Genomic DNA, 22,616 nt, shown 5'->3' with positions numbered 1-22,616 from the left:
TACACTGCTCAACTTAGACTTTCCTTGAAGATAATAAATCAAGATCAACTCCCTGTATTCATCTTTAACTCCTCGTGCTTTCGACTAGCACAATAACTTTAACCAAAACTCAAGACTTACATATTACAAGACCAAATAGTCACACAACTGGAAGTAATTTTTTGTGGAGAAAATATATAGTCATTTAAATCAAACATGTATTTTTAACCTAACATTTCATATATTTTAAATTACTATTAAGTTGATAAAAATCAGAGTTCATAATTATAAATCTGATATAAGCATAGTTCTGTTGTTTCAATCTGCCATCAATTAATTGTATATAAAGTTTGTTTTAAAATAAACTTCAGATCTTTTAAACTACATTTCAGATGTTTTAGATTAAACTTCACTTATTTTAAATTAAACTTAAGACGTTTTAAACTAAACTTATGATTTTTAAAATTAAATTTCAGGTATTTTAAATTAAACTTTAGATATTTTAAATTAAACGTCAGTTGTTTTCAATTAAACCTCACTTGTTTTAATTTGAAGCTCAGTTATTTTAATTTGAGGGTGAAAAGGTATATAGTACCTCAATCTATGGGATCATCAGGCTGGTTTTAGTTTAGATCTCCATGATTGATATGCTGTATTGAAATAACACACACACACACACACACACACACACACACACACACACACATATATATATATATATATATATATATATATATATATATATACTAGCAGGAGAACCCTGTTGACTGGCCAAAAAGGCGACCACTCTAATCCTATTTGTTCTTGTTCAATCTTTCTACTCCAGAAAGAGCATGTATCTCTTATACTTTTGAAGAGGGATTGTAAGAGGTCCAGAAACTTTCTATTTCTGTTATGGCAGACTAACACACAGTATTTTTGTGCACTTGTTTGCCCTCCGACAGGAGACCTCAAGTAACCTTGGTCAACCTCACATAGCCTATGTCCGAAATGGAGGTCATGTAAATCTCCATGCCAAAAATAGGGCTGCTGGGTTCAGTCATTCGGGCGTGTACTACCAGTGACCTCAAATGGCCTCCGATCAGTGACCCTCAAATTACCTTGGAGATCAGCGACACATAGTCTATGTCAGAACTGGAAATCATGTGAGTCTCTATGCCAAAACTTGGGCTGCAGGGGTGCCCAGCGTTGCACAGGCCAAAAAGGCAAACATTCTACCGGTGATTTCAAATGACCTAGATCTGAATTTTGACCAGTCTAAAACCATCCTTGAGTGACCCTGATTCAGAGTTATTATAGGTCTGAGGGTCTCTGGCCCTTGGTTTAGGGGTGATTGAAAGACAAACAAACAAACAAACAAACAAACAATGCGGCTCATATATATATATATATATATATATATATATATATATATATATATCTATATATATATATATATTGGTGGTAGGTGGTGGCGACCATTATCCACTCACTCGATGTAGTGCTACCTACTTCTTCCTTAGCCTTTATCATTCTTTTTCTGTGCCTGCCCTCCTCTCTTCCTATATCTCCCATCTTTCCTGTCACTTCTTATTGCTCTTCTTTCCTTTACATGTGGCTTTATATTGAGTGACAAGCCAAATGGTTTCCTGTATGCCAAGAAACCATTTACAATGCTGGGTGGTAACCATATAACCAACCCATACATGCTCCCTACGGTTGGTGGAAGGTTAGTGCCCCTCCCCATAAAACCAATGACTCAAAGTCAAATGGCCATCCCTTACGGGATTATGGCGTCTGGCAAATATATATATATATATATATATATATATATATATATATATATATATATATAATATAAATATATATAATATAAATATATATATATATATATATATATATATATATATATATATATATATATATATATATATATATATATATATATATATACACACACAGGGGGTAACGCAACGTATGACAAAAACTTACATCAATGATCTATCATGCAATTTTGAGTATAGTTTGTTCTATAACATATACTCTCTGCGACCCCAGTCCAGTACCCAGCATTCGGCTGTTTAAGTGTAAAGTTTCGTGGCTGGGATGTGCCATTGGGTGAGGGCTTCACAGGGCGACGGGAGACGAGTATTATTAGCTTATACTGTACTGTACATAAAAATCCCATATCCTATCAGTACAAAAGAGTTTTAAGAAGAAATTTTACCTAGTCTATTGACTCTTTAACACTGTCATGCATTCCTGCAAGTCTTTTGCACAAGTCGACTGTAAATTAAGGATTAAATTCAAATTTTATGGCTTGTGACGGAGTAGGGAGGGAGGAGAGGAGCTGGTGTGTTATTGCCAGTTATGTAATCTTTAGTTTGTAGGATACTGCTACCAGCATTATCATAACACCCACAGCTCATTCAATAGAAAAACGTTATTGTAAAGGGAGAGTAGCCTCACTTTAAGTCAGGAAGAATACTGTTTACAACAATTTTTCCACTGGAAGTAAACGTGGTGCGATTGGGTATCTCCACCTGCACTCCTCTCTGCAGCACTGGCATTACCATCGCAGAATCCGTAAAAATATATGATATCTGCATATTCTTCATTGCTGTGCATATGTGGCATGCTGTTTCATGAACAAATGAAGCTGAACCCAGTGAACAGCTGAACACCGAGAACAGTATTTAAGTGTGTGCCTTGCCTGCAAATTTTCCCGTTCAAATGACAGTGGACGCAGGGTTGCCAAGTCCTTATAATTAATCTCGCTATAGTAGCGGCGCACCTCTCTGAAGTTTTCATTATCGTACCCTGGCAACCTACCATTCAAAAATGCGTCCGGTTTCGTATCATATTACACACGAATTATAGTATTATGCACGAATATATTATACAAGAATATTATTATACACGAACATATTATACATGAATCATATGCGTCTCATATTATGCACGAAATCAGACGCATCTTTGAATGGTAGGGTGCCAGAACACGATAATAACAACCTCAGAGTCGCGCACCGCGACTATAGTTTAGTCCTGAATACTTGCTAGAATGTCGCTAGATAGTAAACACTGCAAAACATTGCTAGAAAATACGATTAAATGTCTAGAACATCACCTAAAAATGGCAAAAATATCCAGAATGTGGTTAGATATCATGTTGCCTGGTGTTAAATAGTGCCGCTAGGTAGAAGCAAAAAGTAGGTCTAGCTGCATAGTCGTTGCATTGGCAATCCTGTGTCACTGTTTTAACCTCAACATCATATGAAAGCAATGGTGCCACGTTTACTTGCAACAGAAAAATTGTAATGAATAATAATATTACTCCTGACTTAAAGGGATGCTAGTTACTCATTACAATAATGTTTTTCCAATGAATGAGCTGTGGGTGTTATGATAATGCTGGAACCAATATCCTACAAACTAGAGATTACATAACAGGCAATAACACACCAGCCCCTCTCCTCCCTCCCTGCTCTCACGCAAGCCATAAAATTTGAATTTAATCCTTAATTTACAGTCGACTTGTGCAAAAGACTTGCAGGAATGCATGACGATGTTAAAGAATCAATAGACTACGTAAAGTTTCTTCTTAAAACTCGTTTGTACTGATAGGATATGGGATTTTTATGTACAGTACAGTATAAGCTAATAATACTCGTCTCCCATCGCCTTGCGAGGCCCTCACCCAATGGCACATCCCAGCCACGAAACTTTACACTTAAACAGCCGAATGCTGGGTACTGAACTGGGGTCGCAGAGAGTATATGTTATAGAACAAAATATACTCAAAAGTGCATGATATATCATGATAGATCATTGGTGTAAGTTTTTGTCATACGTTGCGTTACCCCCTGTGTGTGTATATATATATATATATATATATATATATATATATATATATATATATATATATATATATATGAGTGTGTGTGTGTGTGTGTGTGTGTGTGTGTGTGTGTGTATTTAAGAATACAGAAATACTGTATTTTTTATTAATATATATATATATATATATATATATATATATATATATATATATTCTTTTTTACAGGTCCAAGCCTCCAACCTATTATCTCGTCCGGAGCAAGGTTTCTGGAACAATGGTGGACTCACTGAACACTTTGCATGAATAAACGGTTTTGTACAGTATAGCAATTTTTATTACTTTCCTAACTGATGGGATGGGGAAACAGTGCCAGAGGGCGACAGGAGATGGCACTTTCTGCAAGGAGAGTAGAAAAGCTACAGGAGGAAACAAAAAGTCGAGGTGCAAGAGAAAACTGGACGGCCAACTGGCAGATATGATGTGAATCTGATGGAAGAGGTTCAAGGCATGTGTAATGAGTTCTGAAAAGATAACAGTGCATTATGTGAGGTACTAGGCGGGGTGAAGAGATGACACAAGCGAGTGAAAGGCACACTGTGGTGACATGAAATGACGAAACGAGGTACGGAAAAGATGAAGAAAGCATATAGTGATTGCACGGGAAGTAGAGAAATAGAGGATAATAAAAAAATGAAAAGAGAGTTGCATATTAGGTAGATGACAGAGGTGAAGAAACTACCAGCAAAATAAGAAAAGAGAGGATGAGAAGTTTGAAAGGTATATGAGGGTAAAATGGAGGGATTGGATGAAATTATTTTGGAAGGAGGTCAAGAAAGGGTGATGAGAGAAGTAGAAGGAGGGTGAAAGATAAAAGAAAAAAAGAAAAAAAAAGCAGAATATTAGTGGACAAGAGAGAGAATATTATCATGTGAAGTTGACACCTCGAGGAGCAGTTGAGTGCACAGCAGGGAAGAAGCTCAAGCTTAAATGATACGGGAATGGCTGGGAGAAGAAGAGAGGTGGGAAAGAAAGGAGAGATCAGTAGGATGGAAGTATATGAGGTATCAAGAAAGTCAAATTTGGTAAAAACCCAGGACCCGATGGAATGTGTGATGAAATGCTCAGATACGAGGAAAAGAGAGCAACAGAACAAATACAAAAGTTGTGCAGACTGGTCAGAGAGGAAGGCGAAGTTCCACAGGATTGAAAGTCAAGTACAATAGTTCCCCTTCCAAAGGAAAAGAGGGAAGAGAAGAGTGTGGGGCACTCATATGTGACTATGTTGTCTCAATGTAAGAGGACCGATACATGGAAGGATGCTTGTTGTTAGAGTTGGGGAGATACCTAAGGAATTAGTTGGTGAGGAACCAAAGGGCTTGAAGAGTGAACTGGGTGTAAAGATCACATAAATTTATTCTAAGATGTTAGTGGAAAAGTTTTTTGAGAAGGGAAAGAAGTTATATGGTGCCTGCATGAATCTGTTGTTGTTGTTGATCAACCTTAGTGTGTCTGGCTGAGCAAACCCGTCATCTGTAGGCAAGATACCGCCAATACAGGATCTTGCTATGCAGACGAAGAATGACTATCTCACCTTCTTGATTTCCAAGCTGTAATAATACGTTAACATTAGATAATGGTATTAGTGACGAAGAATGACTCTGGGAAGGACGGGGACCTGTATTATTGTCTCATTCCGCCATTGAGCTACGAAAAATAAGCTGCCATTGATTTCAAAATCCTCCGTCAAGGTGAAGGGAATGAACTACAGAAACATTTCCTACGTTAAATAAGATCGTCTGACAGCAGCAGCCTTGGCTATCTATCTCATGTTTTAGCTTAGGGCTGAGACTTCTAGGGGAAACATGAATTGTACTACTCAACAATAAAGCAGTTGACACGAAGAAGGCCGTATGTTATCTTTTTCAATACCAAATGGGGCTCATAACAGTAAGAAGTAATTTTTTTTTTACCTGATCGTGGCCCAGTGGCCATTGGTCTTCAGTATTTGTCATCAGACGGCCTATGACTAGAGCCCTAGCATAGTACAGGTGGACAAATATAAGCTGATATTCTATTATGGCAATACAGGTTTCCTTGATCAAAAATGGTTCAGTTAAGAGGATACTACTTTCATAAACTTGTCTGGATATAGAGCAGGAGGAGTAGCAAGGGAGCTCTGGAATCTTGAAAATCAACAAGCTTCATCTTTACCACATGCTTGTTATATGTGATTAAAGCTGCACAGACAAAGATGGCCCGGTTACTGAGGTACGGCATCCAGTTTATACACTGTGACATGTGGCGGTGGATCCGGTAGTGCTGATGATGGAGCAACATTACATAATGTTTATAATTATCTGACAAAGACTGCGAACCCTCTCAACTCAGTTGATGGTCATGTGCGGTTAGGCTGGAGGATTGATTTGACAATTAACCAAGAAAGTTTATTCTAACGCACAACCAATGTTCATAAAATTTTTAGTTGAAAAGGTGATCCAGTTTCGTCAGGTGAAAAAAAGGAAGTATACTAAAAAGACATAGCATTACTTCATACACAAGAGGTATAATAGCATTTATTCACTTACGCTTCTGTGCACCACTTTAGAATTTTATCAACCGATTCTTGACAGTGAATATTTCTGACTATAGACTACACTGGTGCTGGAGAGGGACGGCATTCCGCTATGGCATGAATATTATGAGGCGGGTCCGCTTCCAGGTTTTACAAACGTCCTACATTTCTTTCCCTATCCCCAATAGGAGGAGGAAAAGGATGGACGAAAGGGAGAATTTCGGCCTGCAGTCCACCTGTTTCACATTCATAAAAGCCTTCAGCCACAATTATAACAATAACAACAACAGTGACATCATCAAAGGCAAAATAATATCAACAAAGTCTTTTGTGGCAAGAGAGACCATTTTCAATTAGAGTATAATCAGCTAGTGTTAAAACAGTAATAATAAGAGCAATAATAATAATGGTAATAATAATAATAAAAATAATAATTATAACAACAACAACAACAACAACAACAATAATAATAATAGTAATAATAATAATAATAATAATAATAATAACAATAAAAATAGAGTCTATCGGATACGTTTATGTGAAGCTACAGAACCTGTGAATGTTTTTTGCATATCCGATAGAGTCAAGATTCCGGTGAGCTTGAATGATCAGTGAATGGAAGCAGGGTTGAAGCAATTACTGTTATCTATCTATCTATTGCCAGACGCCTCAATCCCGTTTGGGATGACCACAAACAAATCGCCTCCACGTCGCCCTGTCCCCCCCCATTTCACTGCCCCGCTCCCAACTCACACCCCCCTTTCTCATATACCTCTCCACCTCATCCCTCCATCTCATCCTCGGCCTCCCCCTCCCTCTTCCCCCCTCCACCTCACTCACATACACTCTCTTCGTCAGTCTTTCACCCTCCATCCTCACAACATGGCCAAACCACCTCAGTGTAATCCTCCTAACGCTTCCTATCACATCCACATCCACACCACAATGCTCCTTTATATCCTCATTTGTCAGCCTGTCTCTCCATGTGACTCCACAAGCTTCTCTTAAATAATTCATTTCCACTGCTCTCGCTCTTGACTTGTGTCCTTCCAGCACCGTCCAAGCTTCACTTCCATATTTTAGAGTTGGTATCACAATACTGTCATGTAGTAACTTTTTCACTTCCATGCTCACTTCCCTGCTTCTTACCACTGCTTTCAAGGTACCAGCAACCTTTCTTCCCTGCTGTACCCTTTCAAGCACTTCACCCTCCAAACCTCCATCCTTACTCATCACACTACACAAGTACTTAAACGTACTCACATTTTCCAATTCCTCACCATCCAACCTCGCTGTACGTTCACTGACTTCACCTCTCTCAAAGACCATCACTTTACTCTTCACTACATTCACTTTTAGATTCAGTTTCTTACACACGCTCCCAAACTCATCCACCAAGCCTTGCAGCTCTCCTTCGTCTTCACGCAACAACATAGTATCATCTGCAAACAACAGTACAGGGAGTTTCCAAACACTACCCTCTCACACCAGGGCCACTCCAATATCCACTACTCTACCTTGTACCTCTTTTATTACCCCATCCATGTACAGACTGAACAACCATGGAGACATGACACATCCCTATTTCAACCCAACCTTCAAAGAGAAAAATTCACTCAGTTCACCAACCACACGCACTGCAGCCTTAGCACCATCATGCATACTCTTCACAGCATTCAACAACTTCCCATATACTCCATATATTCTTAATACTTTCCACAACCCTTGTCTATCCACCCTGTCATATGCTTTCTCCAAATCCATGAAAGCCGCATACAACTTCTTTCCCTTCTCTTGAAACTTTTCCACTAAAGATCTAAGAATGAATATCTGATCTACACAACACTTCAAAAATTTAATTACGGTTACAACTACAATTACTTTCTTTGTTTTCAAATTACAGTTATAATTACAAATACATTTGGGAATAGCAATTACATTCTAATTACACTTACTGGAAAACAAAATCATTTATCATTACAATTATCATTACAAATTCCCGATTTTGGAAAAGAAATCGTTATGGTTAACAAAAATACAAATCTGGCATTGTAAAGTTGTCCTTTATTTACAATGACACAAACTAATTTGAAAACAAAAATCTTAGATATCATTTTTGTACAAGTTGCAGACAGTAACTAAAGCGCCTGTAGTTTTTCAAACAATTCACTATTGCACTTAATTAATATCATTGAATGGAAAGAAGTGACAAGAAGTTGAGATCTGTTCGCAGTGGAATAATTTCCGGCAATGCTGGAAACCCGCTCTGACGGACCAGATGTAGCAGTACACCCAATTACCTCTTTTGCAAAGTTTTTCAGTGGATGCAGAGCCTGTGACATTTCTTTCCAGTATAGAACTGGACCACTGGAAAATGGCAGAGTTCCTTCCTCTACATATTGCTTCAGCAAAAGACTCACTGACACTGTGCTTCCCTCTGATCCCCTTTGATTTTGGAGCTTTTATGAACATTTTGATATAAAAGAGAACAATATGTGTCTTTCTGATTCGGGTAATCCTTCTGGTAGATCATCCTTGTGACATCTTTATCCATTGTTGACCCCTCGTGAACCACCTCCAATTCTTCAAGCATTTCCTTGACATATGCCAGCACTTGATCCTTCTGCTTTTGTAATGAAAGCCAGTCCAGTTTGAACCTAGGATCCAAAAAAGCCGCCACTTGAACATCTCTCATTTCCAAGTATGGATCCAATCTTTTCTTCACAGAGTCTAATAGCACTTTAGCCAGTTGTTCACAGTATTGTAATTAGGTATTATAAATTACATTCTCAGGAGGGTTTAAGTCCCTGCATCACTGGTCCAGTAGCAGTTATGGTCACCTTTTTCTGCCCCTGCACAACTTCCAAGGCCTCGTGAAAAGGTTCGAGGACAATCATAAGCTCCTTTAAGGCTGAAATCTCCATTGGCATGATTTTCTTACTCCTCTGCTTTCTGTGGGACACAAGATCAATTGCATTATTCACATCTACAGGGATCTTGTATATAGATTTCGCCATTTTCAGCTGTGAATTCTATTTTGTTACATTCTGTGTCTGGAGAACAATCCCCTTAGATCGAAGGTACGGAGCAGCTACCATTGATTTCCTCACTGAGTTAACATAAGAACGTAAGAAGAGAGGACAACTGCTGTAGGCAGGTTGGCCCATGCTAGGCAGTTCCTAGAAGATTAACAGACTTCTAGAATGAGATAAGGATAGCAAAGATGCAGTTTTCTGAAGCTTTGATGAGAGTAGTGATTTTTTTACATCTAGGTGGGTAAACCCATATTTCAGACACAGTTGCTGAGTATGAGCAAAATATCCCATTCTTTGAGGAAGGTAAGTCAGAACATCTTCTAAGCAAATATCCTCATTAATGATGTTGGGGACATGAATTTCCACCCCCTCTTCTTCCTGATCTATGTAGAAACTTGGCAAGGAAATATCAATTGCATTCACCACTAAGATGCATTATCAGCTACAACTCTCTTTACTTTCCCTCGTATACTGAACCGATTGACAGTTTCCTTTTAGGCAGATGCAGTATTAAATGCTATGTGATGGCCTTCTGCCACAACCAAGGACACGAGACTTCAGTTCCCAGTCTCCGTTAACATAGTTCATTGATGGGAAGAGAGTGCGTGTGTGTGAGCCGTGAGGAATGTGTGTCTAGGAGAGTGTGAAAGAATATGTTAAACCTTCTCTCTCTCTGCCTTTTTATTCAGTCCAGTCTCTCCCAAGCAACCTGAGTAGGAGTTCTCTGGTGACGTTGGCATCGGTGACTGGTAAAATCTAGAGATTAGGAAGGAGCAAGGGCTCTGGGCCATACCCTTCTTCCACCACGAGATCCTGGGCCTCGGCATATCCGATCGAAGGGGAACATGGAGCTGGATCAGGTCCCATGAGAGAACAGGTGTTCGAAACAAAGTCTGTAGAACTGTCAAAACGCGGCTTATGTGGGTTAATTCCGGGGCATCTTAATCCCATAATGACAGCTTGGACAGTGTTACCATACCAGTACAACTTTCCTCCCCTTTCACAAATACAATTGCTACAGTTATCATCAATTAATTAATTACAATTACAATTACTTCAATTTTATTTTCATTTACAATTATAATTACAATTACCATATTCCTGTAATTAATTAATTTTCAATTAAATTACAATTATAATTTTCCCAACCCTGAATGGAAGCGTGGTCCATTGGATTGGGCAAACTGGAACCCCCACAAACTGGAAAAAGATGTCACTGCTCGCCAGCTAACTTAATGTAAAATGCAAGAGTGGGGTCAACTTGAATTACCCTCTGTTATACATTTTTGTTAATTTACTGAAAATAGGGATTTATACTGATTTATCTACATAAAATACTGGAGAAAAAAATGACTTCTCTATCAGATTATAGTAGAAATGGAAGGTTTCGTCCATCTCAGTTTAGAGTTAGTCTACATGCGATTATTATATTGCCTGAGTATTGATAACTCATGTTTTTAGGTGGTGAATGTACATTTGTAAGGAAAAATGGTAAATGGATATAATGTAATTGTATCTTACATAACAAATGAAGGAAATATGGTACTTAAACAATCGACGATCGTATGAACCCACTAAGCTCAAATGGAGGCACTTTCTCATGGATAGCGTCGGGTAGTTTGTGTGCCCACCTCCAGGGGCTCAGGGCGGTGCTGATGATGTGTATACACCACACCTGATGCCCGTGTCTTTTGAAATCAGCCAATGAATCCAGAAAATAAAGTGCCTTGGTCCACTGAGCAGCTAATACATATGTAGAAAAATAGACTGTAGGAGAACTGAGATGTTTTCTCAAAGCAAGAAGAACACCAGGCCTAAGTCTACTAATACCAAGTCGGTTTGCTTTCCGTCAGTGTGCAGGGAGGCGTAGCTTGTGTGACGTCAGCTGGCTTAAGTAACAGAAAATGTATAAAAAGGCATACTCAAATTAAACATTTATGATAATGGAAAATGAAGAAGAGGAAGAAGTGCGGACTCATTTAACCTTATAATATAGCAGTAGGTTCCCTCACACCCCTACACCTTCCCTCACACATTTCAGTTCCTTCCCTCACTTCTCCAGACTGAAAATGTGTCATGGTCTGATAAGTGGAGCAGGCATACATTCACCGTCATAGTCAGGAGTCAACTGAACACTGGGGTTTCATGCCAGAGCCAGTCAACGTCACTCCAACGCTCCGCCCCCTGCGCAAGTTTAGAGCTGTTTTAGAAGGAAGTGATCTGACTTGGTATTAGTAGACTTAGCACCAGGCCTTTAAAAATTCGGGTCGTTGATCTCAGCCCTTTAGATTTCGGCCATACAGTTCTTACTGTTATTAAGTGTATAATGGATAGAATCATGTCAGGATTTGCCAGAAGAAAGATTATGATCTTTGCAAACTACGAATTTTTTTTTCCAAGAGCTGAGATTCATAACACTTGGTAAAACTGTGCTGAATGAAAACACAATAAACTTTCATGGCATTTAGTAAACACTATGGAGAACTTTTCAGTGTAAATCTCATTTAGAGCATCAGTGAACTATCTAAGATGAATATAGTATTGGTATAATGCTTTATGCATGAATAATAATCTCGATAGGATATTTTTTTTTTTTTAAAGGAAGGTACACCAGCTCTGAGTGAGTTGTGACTCAACGTTATTTAGTAATCCGGTGAACACTGGCAACTTTCAGGAATTTGCGGGGCTCTGATTTGAGTTGTCTGAACATTGCTACTCCTCACCCTGCCCTAGGGTGGGAAAGGAGGTCTGCATAATAATAATAATAATAATAATAATAATAATAGTAGTAGTAGTAGTAGTAGTAATAGTACTGTAGTAGCAGTAGTAGTAGTAGTAATAGTAATAGTTATCGCTTCACTACGACGACACTTATCTCCTGATTCTACTGACTATCAAAAATTCTTTGACTATCTTACTTCTACGATGGAACACATTCTATCCATTTCTCCTTTCTCTGAAATCTCCATTCTTGGAGATTTCAATGTTCACCACCACCTTTGGCACTCCTCTCCTTTCATTGATCCACCTGGTGAACAAGCCTACACCTTTTCTATCCTTAATGACCTAGAGCAGCTTGTACAGCACCCTACCCGTATCCCTGACCGCCTTGGAGAGAGCTCCAACATACTTGACCTCTTCCTTACAACTAATCCTTCTGCTTACACTGTAAATCTTTTCTCTCCATTGGGCACCTCCGATCACAACCTTATCTCCTTAATCCTCCTATCACTCTGGTACGGCCTGTGGACCCTCCAAAAGAATGTTGTCTGTGGCACTTTGGAGCTGCAGATTGGGAAGCCCTCAGGCAGTACTTCTTTGATTTTCCCTGGAATGATTATTGCTTCCATGGCCAGAAGCCATCTGGGTGTGCCTTGCACATTACGGAGGTTATTCTCTCGGGCATGGAAGCATACGTTCCTTTCTCATATCCTTTGACTAATGCACGAAGCCCTTGGTTTAATCACGCTTGTTCTAATGCTGTCCGCAACAAGGAGATGACCTATAAAAGGTACCGGAGCCAACCCACCCCTGAATCACATCTTTTATACGTTTCTGCCCGGAATCGTGCTAAGTCTGTTCTTCCCTCTGCTAAAAATAATTTCATCCATACAAAATGCTCTCAACTCTCTAACTCGATTTCTTCCTGGTCCTTCTGGCACCTTGCCAAAACCCTTTCTAACAATTTTACCTCATCATCCTTCCCTCCTCTTTTCTACTCTGATGGCTCTGTAGCTATTTCTTCTACTGATAAAGCAGATCTCTTCACTCGGACTTTCTCCTCCAATTCTACCTTAGACGATTCCGGTGCTGTTCCTCCATCACTTCCCCCCTCTGACTTCCTCATGGCTAACATTAAAATTTCTTCAGCTGATGTATTTTCTGCCATCACGGGCCTTAATACTAATAAGGCATATGGGCCTGATGGAGTCCCTCCTGTTGTTCTCATGAACTGTGCTTCTGTGCTTACACCCTGCCTAGGCAAACTCTTTCGCCATTGTCTATCAACTTGTACCTTTCCTTCTTGCTGGAAGTTTGCTCTCATTCAGCCAGTCCCAAAGAAGGGTGACCATTCCCAATCCTCTAACTATCGTCCAGTTGCTCTAACATCCTGTATCTCAAAAGTTTTCGAGTCTATTCCTAATAGAAAAATTTAAAAGCATCTTTCCTATCACAACCTTCTTTCTGGTCGTCAGTATGGGTTCCGTCAGGGACGCTCCACTGGCGATCTTCTCACCTACCTTTCAGACTCCTCGTCATCCTCCTTTCGCGACTTTGGCGAGAGCTTTGTCATTGCACTTGACATCTCAACGGCTTTCGATCGAGTGTGGCACAAATCTTTAATTTCCAAACTGCCCTCTTACTGTTTCTATCCTTCTATATGTGCCTTCATCTATGGCTTCCTTTCTGGTCGTTCTATAGCCGCTGTTGCAGACGACCATTGTTCTTCTCCTAGACCTATTAACAGTGGTGTTCCTCAGGGCTCTGTCCTATCACCAACTCTCTTCCTTTTATTCATCAATGACCTTCTAAGCTGTACATCTAACCCTATCCACTCATACGCTGATGACTCCACCCTTCACCTTTCCATTCGATTCCCACAACGTCCATCTCAGCAGTTATTTCAACAAACAGGGATGAGGCTATGGGACACCTAATGTCTGACTTGGCTCGTATCTCTGATTGGGGTAAAAATAGTCTGGTTGTTTTTAATGCATCAAAGACTCAGTTTTTGCACCTATCAACCCAACAAAATCTTCCACAGGTATATCCACTAATGTTTAATAATATTCAGCTTAATCCTGCATCATCGTTGAAAATGCATGGGGTTTCATTTACTCGGGACTTACATTGGATAGATTATATGACATCTCTTGTAAAATCTACTTCCAAGAGACTGAGTGTGCTAAGCCAACGCCGTTCCTTCTTTACTCCTGCACAATTATTGACTCTATACAGGGGCTTTATCCGCCCCTGTGTGGAGTACAACTCTCATGTGTGAGGAGGCTCCCCACATACAGCTCTTCTCAATAGGGTAGAGTCAAAGTCTTTTCGTCTCATTAACTCCCCCCCTCTTACTGACTCCCTTCAACCTCTGTCTCTTCGCCGCAGTGTTGCATCTTTATCTCTTATCTATCGCTACTTCAATGGTCACTGTTCCTCTGAACTGTCTGCTTGTATTCCTCCACCTCTACGACGGGCGCGTAGCACCCGCCTAGCTGCAAACTCTCACCCCTTTTCTGTCCAACTCAATAATGCAAGAGTTAACCGTTACTCCCAGTCCTTCATTTATGCAAGAGGTCAACTCTGGAACTGTCTCCCTCTGTCTGTATTTCCTGCTTCCTATGATCTCCAGTCTTTCAGACGCAGTGTGTCCAAGCATCTCGAAATGAATGTATCTTGAATTTGGCTCTCTCTTGTATTTTGCTTTTCTCTTGGAAGGAACAGTTTTGCGGGCTCGTTGCCTTTGGTTCCTCCTTCCTCACAAAAAAAAAAAAAATCTTTTCTGATGGAATCAGACTACTCATGTAAGTTGAATAATAGCCTAAGTGATCGATATATGAAATTCGATGAGTTTTTGTTATGTCCTCGGTTGCTAGTCAGACCCACTCCCCAGGCTAACTACACTTGGTTATCACTTGAGCTACACTTGGGTTAATGATGGTGGTCAGATGAAAACCTCCTGATAATGCAGTCAGATAATATTCCTCTAACCCTTCGTAGTGCAACAGTTTCCTAAAGCCATTCCTTTTTTTTTTTTTTTTTTTTTTTATATGTATTAGCATTACTTCCAAATTATTTACTTGAGCTCATCTTAGCCGAGACTTTTGGAACTAAAAGTTTGGAGACAGCCTTTTTTAAATATTTCAACACAAAAGGTCTCCCTTAAACTTAATTAAATCATATGGCTGTGTTTTAATTGAAACGAAAATGGCAGTCTGAATACATGCGTTAAAGTTCCTACCTTGCCTTTTGCATTTTATGCTTGCTGCTTTTGCACCATTTTTGCATGCAAGCTAGCGATGTTAACTCTCAGTTAAGTTTGGAAATGAGAAGTCTGACTCGCCCCAGCTTGACCCGACCGTCATGCTAAGCAGAAACTACTATCGTTACTCGTATGTTAAGTAAAGCTGGAATTCTTTCTGCCGGTGATACATTCATTCAAGAAATTTTATCATCTAAATATACACCCATAAGGGCAGAGGAACCCCCTGAATTCTCAAATTTCCCAAGGGAGCGTTCGGCTCTAATCGGTGAACGCCACAATTACGAAATCAAATTAAGAAAGATTTTCCATCGTAACACTGAGTTTTTTGGAATCAACTGTAGCAACTGAATATCGGACATTCCACCTATAATTTATCTCAGAGGAAAATTATGATAACAGAGCGCTCGCAGGCTCGTCACGCGCGCACAACTCGCACTTTACTGGTCTGAAATCACTGTGTTTCAGGGCATCTTAACTTCTTCACTATGAGAGCGTCAGCAGTAATCTTTTTTTCGGTCCATCTTCTGATGATGTTTTTATCTTTGGACTGAGATATTTCTCAAGTTGAATAACATCATTTACAGGCAACAAGAATAAAATGTGACATCTTCAGGCTGAAAACGTGAAGACTCCATCACTCTAGTTACGTATTTCCTTAGTTAATAATATTACTGCTATGGCTGCATGAGTTTATTCAGACAATAAAAATCAAAGCATTTGCCAAATAATGCATATCGTCTGTCATCACAGAAAAACTAGTAGTAATCCTTTGGCAATCGAAGGCATATCATCGCAGCTTTGCCAAAATCTAATTGGTTCAACACACAAACACACACACATACAGAAGCAGACGATTACATTGTCGCCTCGCTAGATGGGCGATAACAGATCTCTTCTAGTGGACGATTTAAAGAAAGCTATACAAGTTTCCTTGATGCATGCTGTTACGTCCATTTCAACATACATCAAAATTCTACTGGTTAGTATGTTGTTTTACGATGATGTATGACCAACTTCTATAATAGGTTGATAGGTAATGAAACGGTTCCACTCACATCATGTCATCTAGTACACCACGACTGTAGGAAAGAAGCCGAGGTTATATGCAGAAGACATTTTTATGGAAGACCACACTGATATTGTTGAGAAGCGTCATTTGCTAGATAGGAAGTACTGGAAGCTTCTCAGTACTACTCATATTTTTCAGTTATGAGGAGAGTTGCCAGTTAGCCTGCAATTTGTGAGTGGAGTTATTTTGTAAAGTTATGCATCAGATTTTATGCTCTTTTCTCTATAATGTTTCATTTATATGACTTGTGTTATGTAATTTAATATCATTTTCTATGTTAAATAATTTAGAGTGTTATATAGTGTAGGAAAACTCGGGGGTGTTTTGAATGTCTCCCCGTGGCAACTCTTACGCCTTCGAGAATGTACCTGAACTTCGGAGTAGAGCAGGATATATAAAGAGGTGGAAGAGCATGGGGGAGTCAGTTTCGTTTCAGTTTTAGTTTCAGTGTAGTTCAGTGTCAGTTCAGTGTCAGTGCAGCCTAGTGAAGAATGTATAGCTCCGTTACTTGTGAAAACGGCGATGTGGACGTGGCAAGCATCAAGTGTAATTATTTTATTGAATAAAGACCGCGTACTTGAGAAGCTAGTGTTTATTTACTACGCCTGAGCCGATCTTGCTGTTGCATACCGAAAGACTGACCACCAAAAGAACAACTCACCGGCCAATGTCCAACTACAGGTACATGAAAGCTATATATATACAGTGAGCTAATAGTGCCGAGAAGAGGATATAGAAGATAGAGAAGAGGAGATAGCATGGAATTGGATATAATGTGGAAGATAGGACGGAAGAGGACCCAGGAAGTTTGAAAACATTTGAAATTTGAAATTACCATACGCTCACCTACACGGCTGACGAGTGAATGTGGCAACAAAAGTTTTGACTGTCTTACCACAAGAGACTAGAAAGGTTTGTGATCATCTATATGTATTTCGACGAAAGTAGTGACTCTTGTGAAGGAACAGACGAGACGAAACGAAAAAGTGCACCAAGAGGTAAAACAACGAAACCTGTGATTTTCACCGCTGGAAAATCTTGCAAAGCCACGCACAAGCTTTGACTCAAGCCGACCAAGCTGCTCTGCGTATCTCTAAGTAGCATTTAGTGCTCAAAGTTCACAAACCATTTAGTGCAAAGAGTGATTTATTTACCTGATACATCTAATATGGCATCCAGCTCAAGTGTGGAAACATTGTCCCGGGACAATATCCAATCGGCCAGCAGTGAACCATCTCTAACTAACCCAACAAAGGACTATCTCAAGAATTTTAATAAACCGGACCTACAGAAACACTGCCGAGAACTTGGTTTGAAAAATGTGTGGGTTAATAAAGATGAGTTGATAAATATGATTATGGATAATACCAACACTGCAGTGGCTGACACTAACATCAGTTCATGCAACCAAGCAACTGAACAATCTTATCAACATGTAATACAAAGTATTAATGATATAAAAGAAATTCTGAAAACTAAGGACAAGGAAATTGAACAGCTTAACACAGAAATCAAGGCCGCATACACCACAATCGAAACACTGGCTCAACGTGTCTCAGTCTTGGAAAGTGAGAAACGATGTAGACACCACGAATCCGAATCTGTGGAGGGGGCAGGTGAAAGAACGAACCTGATCCAGGCAGGTGAAGAGGGTTACTTTATAGATGAAATAAACCAGCGAGTCACGGCATTAGAAAAGCAGATGAATAAGTGTCAACAAGGTGCTGACCCCGTGACTGAAGGTGCCCCGTCTTCCCCATCACCAGAGGAGCGACACACACACCTCATAGCAAGACTAGACCAAAGGATGTCAGCACTTGAGGAGGAATTTCGTGGAAACCAACGACAAACTAACCCAGAAACTGTAAGTATCCCAGTACAACCTAGTGAAAAAACTCTCCTACTGGGTGACACTAACCTCTCCCAGATAATATCCTCTGACCTCCATATAACTTCTCATATAAGAACACTGGAGGGAGCCACTATTGATTTCATGAAGTGCTGGGTGGCCGAGAAATTAAACTGGATTCCTAAAAGTTGCATAATTTATGGTGGTTTATTTGACTTAATAGAAAATGCTTCTCCTGAAAAAATTATAGATGATATAGGTTCTTTGGTGAGTGAATTAAAAAGGAAAAATGAAATGATGAATATATACATATGCCAGCTTGTGCCCAACCTACAGTCAGATCTTTTACAGGCTAAAATAAATGATGTGAATGACCACATTCTAAAGTGGTGTGAAACAAACTGTATACCAACCATCCAGACTGATCTTGCATTTAAACTGGGCACTGGTGAGGTTGATGATATGTGCTATTATGCGAATGATATTCATCCAGGCTCAATCCTAAATAGACTAGGAGCAGTACGACTTTTATCAACTATTGCCAAAGTGTGGTGATTTCAACCTGTGTTCTGAATGGGAAAAAGTTAAAACTGATTTGCATTACCATCACAGGAAGACCATTTTTAAGGATCCCCACAGAACCCATTCTCTATATGTTGGTAGAAGCTCAATGGACCCGAACCGCAGCCACCCTACAGGGACCCGCACCTACACTGATGCCCTGGGGAGACAGACGAGAGGGACTGACACACGCCACTTCTACGTGAATCCACATCATGAAGAACACAACCAGTCATACGAAGCAAATAACTGGCAGAGGACATATGTGGTAAGAAACAGTACCAGAAATAACCGTGCTGTAAGTAATCACTCAAGCAATGCACATAATGTAACACATAATTCTAGGAAAACTGGTTGTTTCAACTGTGGAGAATTCAATCACAGACAGTCAACCTGCAGATATGACTATAAACTTGTATGTGGTAACTGCCACGCCCTGGGCCATAAGAGCCGACTATGTAGATATTACAACACATAGGGGTTTGGCGAAGAAGAAACAGCTGGTGGGACTCCTTCAGTAACTAAAAAGGATTTTCTAATTATTGAACATATTAATGCTCAGTCATTACTATCAGATCTTGATGAAATTAAGTTACTCATGGATAAAAGATTTGTTGATATTTTGTGTGTGAGCGAAACCTGGCTTCTTCCCATCACCCCGAATGAGTTTGTAGATATTCCTAACTATAAGATTTTTAGACATGACAATGGTCGTGGCGCTGGTGTCTGTATCTATGTTAAAGACACTTTAAGTTCCACTGTACTTGATGTAAATATTCCAAAACAACCTGGAATCGAGGATATTTGGCTAACTGTACAGTGTCGTAAGTTGCCTTCTGTTATTGTTGGTTGTCTGTACAGACACCCTAAAGCGACTGTTTTATCCTTTGATTATATTCAGGAGATCTTTAGACTAATGATTCTGCGGAAGAAGATCATTTTCATTCTTGGCGATTTTAATGATGACCTTCTCTCAGCTGGAAGTAAGCTTAGGCATATTATCAGAAACAATAAATTAACCCAAATAATTGATAAACCAACTAGGGTTACATCTACATCAGCCACTCTACTCGATGTAATTATAACTAATAAACCTGACATCATAATCTCGCATGATGTAGTACCTCATATCATTGCAGATCATGACCTGATTACTGCCAAAGTGAACATTAGCAAACCAAAACGCACTCCTGTTTCCAGAACTTTTCGTCGCCTTGGCAACTATAATAGTGATGCCCTTTGTTCCTGTTTACCGGGTACTTCAGCAGTGTGATATTTTAAATCAGGTTTTCTTTACTGATGACATAAACGTGCAAGTAGACATACTTACTAACACTATTACGGAATGTCTAAACACCTGTGCACCGTTAGTTACCAAAAATGTTACTAGACCTTTCTCTCCGTGGTTTAATTATGAAATACGCCAAGCTATTATGAATAGAAATTACATTCAGAAAAAGTTAAAAACTGATAGATATAATACTGAATTGCAACAGCAGTATAAAACCGAAAAGAAAAATGTAAAGGTCCTTATTAGCCAGTCAAAGGCTGAACATTATCATAATCAATTTAACAGTACTAAAGGTGATACCGCTGCTACTTGGAAGGTCATCAGGGAAATTGTTCCAGGAAAGAATAAAAAATCTAATAATCAGACCTTTGAAAATAAAGATGAGAAAGCAGAAGAATTTAATAGATTTTTTGCAAACGTTGGTAAATCTACATATGATAATACGCAACAAAACCTTGCTAACAATCAACTTGACATGCCTCTAACAAGCCTTACAGAAGATGAATACTTTAGACCTCAGCCTGTGGACACCAATACGATAGTGCTTACAGTTAAAAGTCTCAAGGAAAGTAGTTCATATGGCTCTGATGGCATATCTCTTCGCTTCATCAAAGACGCACTTTAGGTCATCGCGTTTTACTTAACTTGTATCGTTAACACCTCTATCACAACTGGTATATTCCCTACGACATGGAAACACGCATTGGTTGTCCCCGTCTTCAAAACAGGTGATATCAACAATGTTAATAATTATAGGCCCATCTCACTATTACCTACTGTTTCTAAAATATTAGAAAAGGTAGTTGCTAATCAACTATTAAACTTTTTAGAAACAAAGAGACTTTTATCTAACACTCAGCATGGTTTCCGATCAAAGCTTTCTACTGAGACTGCTCTTACTGTTATAACTGATGAAATTTATGACAATATGGACCAAAAGAAAATATCTCTGTTAACCTTGTGTGACCTCTCTAAAGCTTTTGATAGTGTTAGCCATGACATCCTCATAGATAAATGTGCCAAGGTAAAAATTGATTCGTTTTGGATTAATAGTTACATTAGTAACAGAACTCAGTCTGTTCGATTAAATGATGTCGTATCTACAAAGCAGAATGTAACTTACGGGGTCCCACAAGGTTCAATTCTAGGTCCACTTTTATTCAATATCTGCGTAAATGACATATCAACTTATTTAAATAACTGTATATTAACACAATATGCTGATGATACACAATTCCTTCATACAGGTACTATAAATAATCTGGAGGATCTTATAACTAAGACTGAAGAAACCCTTGTCAAAGCTAATCAGTATTTTCTTAGGAATGGTCTCATGATTAACCCAAATAAAACTCAATGTATTTTTATTGGAAATCGACAACTCTTATCACGTATACCTGCTAATGCAACTGTAAAGTTTGATAGCAATAACATCACTCCTAGTAGTCATGTTAAAAATTTAGGTCTTTATATTGATAAGTATATGAGCTTTGATGTGCATATTAATGAGTTAAATAAAAAAAGTCATGGGGACATTGATGTATATAAATCGTTTAAGTGACAATTTCCAGAAACAGACTCGTATAATCATAATTCAAGCTCTTGTGTTGAGCTTGATTAATTATTGTATTAGGATATGGGGTACAACCAACGGAACTCTTATACACAGTGCCCAGAAACTACTGAACTTTGCTGCTAAAGTTGCTGTAGGTGGAATGAGGAAATACGATCATGTTTCTCCAGTCTTGAAAGAGTTAAGATGGCTAAATATTAAACAAAAGCATGCATTTGATACGTACTGTACTATGTATAAGATACTGCGTGGTGTGTACCCTGAATGGTTTATGTCATTTGCTTCTGTGCATAACGTGACTGGAAGTGTAACCAGACAACAAAATAGCCTATATGTACCAAGAGTCCACACTAGCACTGGTGCCAGGTCACTCGCTGTACAGGGCCCGAAGCTCTGGAATGAATTGCCTGCTTTAATAACCAACGCCAGTAGCCTACCAGTATTCAAATCTAGGCTGCTGTGTTTTCTTATGGAAGAGAAAAATGTTTTATGACTTGAAATACCTTGGATGCATTTGCAAGCTAAAAATCCCAATTGAGATTTTATTTTGCTCTAAATTTGTCTTTATATGTACTGATTTTTCATGTTTTCATTGTACTGTCCGTACTTACTATATATCGGAACATGTATCTTTATTAATAACCACTGCTTAGTGGAAATAAAGTTATTTATTTATTTATTTATTTATTTGCTGTTGGAGCCTGTGGCAGTGATAGAAGGGGATGTAACAGTTGTGTCAGGAGTGGGATCATTAAAAAGTGCTGCTGGGAGTCTAATCCTTGACATGGAGCAAGGGGGTGTGCAGACAAAGAGCCGAGCTGGACAGGAGGGGGAGATGTCCCTGGCTGCCATCATGAAGCTATTACAAGCACAAAGTG

The sequence above is a fragment of the Coenobita brevimanus genome, chromosome 104, assembly GCF_032717465.1.
Source record: "Coenobita brevimanus isolate Jiangsu-jjx chromosome 104, ASM3271746v2, whole genome shotgun sequence".
In the NCBI taxonomy this organism is placed as follows: Eukaryota; Metazoa; Arthropoda; class Malacostraca; order Decapoda; family Coenobitidae; genus Coenobita; species Coenobita brevimanus.
The sequence above is the reverse complement of the archived record's forward strand: the minus strand, read 5'-3'. Positions refer to the sequence as shown.